We start from the raw sequence: 1,914 nt of genomic DNA, 5'->3' as shown, positions 1-1,914 counted from the left end.
TTAATATTTATTTAACAAATTGTAATATTTTTAGTATTCATATTATTAATTATAAATAAAATTATAATATTTATAGCACAAATAATATTATTTTTTATATGAATATTTTAAATTTTTTAAAAAATAATAATATTTTTAACACAAATACTATTCATTATAATAAAATAATAATATTTGTAACACTAATTATACTATTTTTAAGAGTAATACTTTTAATTATAATAAAAATTAAAATATTTATAACACAAATAATACTATTTTTATATTAATACTTTTAATTATAATAAAACATTAAAATATTTAAATTTTTTTTTCAAGATTCAATAGAATTGAGTCACGCAATACATAAAAATATTATTTTTTCTCTTATAATTCAAAGTATTCATATCAAAAATATTATTATTTGTGTTATAAATATTATTATTTTTATTATAATTAATAGTATGAATATTAAAAATATTATCATTTGTGTTATAAATATTATTAGTTTTATTATAATTAATATTATTAATAAAATAATTAATAAGTTTGAAAAACAATTATTATTAATATTACAAAAAACATTTTTTATATTATAAATTTTTACAATAGTTTTTTATGAAAATAAAAAATAACCCTGTCGCATAGCGCAAACATCCAACTAGTTTCATTCTAAAATAAAATAAAAGGCAATCATGAAAGGTAATTTAAAAATATATGATAATCAATACAATTAATTGCATTTTTTTTTAATTTATGTGAAAGTTAAGTGAGACTAAAACCTTAAAATGGAGGAAGTCAAAGAATAAACAATAATACTACTACTACTAATAATAATAATAAACTCTAAGATTATACATATACCATTGAGACCTAGTTAATTCAAGGATTCATGTGTATTTTTAGAACTTTTTCTTTTTGAGTTCTTTTACTTTTCCTTTTATACAACCCACGACCCAATAATTCTTTTATTTTAATTTTTTATAGTTTAAAGTGAAAGTTAAATAATTAAAAGAAAGTAAATTAAATAAGAAAAAAACTCTCAAGGAACCTAATTAATTATAGTAAATTAATTCTTACAGGTTTATTTTCCATTTGCTTATTTCTTTAATTACATAAATTTATAAATGGAAGAGTTATTTTAAGAAAAACATTATGAACTTATGATTTCATGAAGAAAGGATCCTTACATAAACAAAATAACAATAAAAAAATTAATAAAAAGAATTGCATGTATATGTGGCCAAAATGAGAGTAACAAGAGACTCAATTGAAATGCACAGTTACTTAAAACTTGTGTTGTACCTGCACATACATGACATGACATGGATTCTCATTTAATTTTCTCTCGTATTTATATGTTAAGGTGATAAATAATCCTAAATTTGAATAATTCACAAATTCATAAACTATATTATATATATATATACACACACACACACACACATGTACATACACATTAATGAGCACTACGTACCAAAACCAAAAAGCCTTTTAAACCAAGGTATACAAAATTTAGTAAAATTTCATGTTGTTACCCTTTCTTCTTAACCCCATAAAAAATAAAAATAAAAAGATAAATAAAAAGATAAATACAAGAGAATACATAAAAAGTACCGTCAAAGTTGCTGGTGGAACTATCATTAATCAACTGAAAAACACCCCTTCTATAACGTTATTTTTTTGAAATCAAATGTTTACATCTTATATTCTTTATTAATCTAAAAAAAAGTCATAAATGAATTTGTTTGGATTCTAACAGACCAAAACTAAGTTGGTTTTACCATACAATCAATCATTTTGGACTTAGGTGTTTTTGTAACAAACTTGGAGGCTAATATGAGGTGTTTCTAGCCATTTGATCTTGAGAGAATGGAAAAGCCTTTTGATCTTTTATTATTGGCTAATGATTTTTAGAAAAATTAATGATATGTC

The sequence above is a fragment of the Populus nigra genome, chromosome 2, assembly GCF_951802175.1.
Source record: "Populus nigra chromosome 2, ddPopNigr1.1, whole genome shotgun sequence".
Classification (NCBI taxonomy): domain Eukaryota; kingdom Viridiplantae; phylum Streptophyta; class Magnoliopsida; order Malpighiales; family Salicaceae; genus Populus; species Populus nigra.
The sequence above is the reverse complement of the archived record's forward strand: the minus strand, read 5'-3'. Positions refer to the sequence as shown.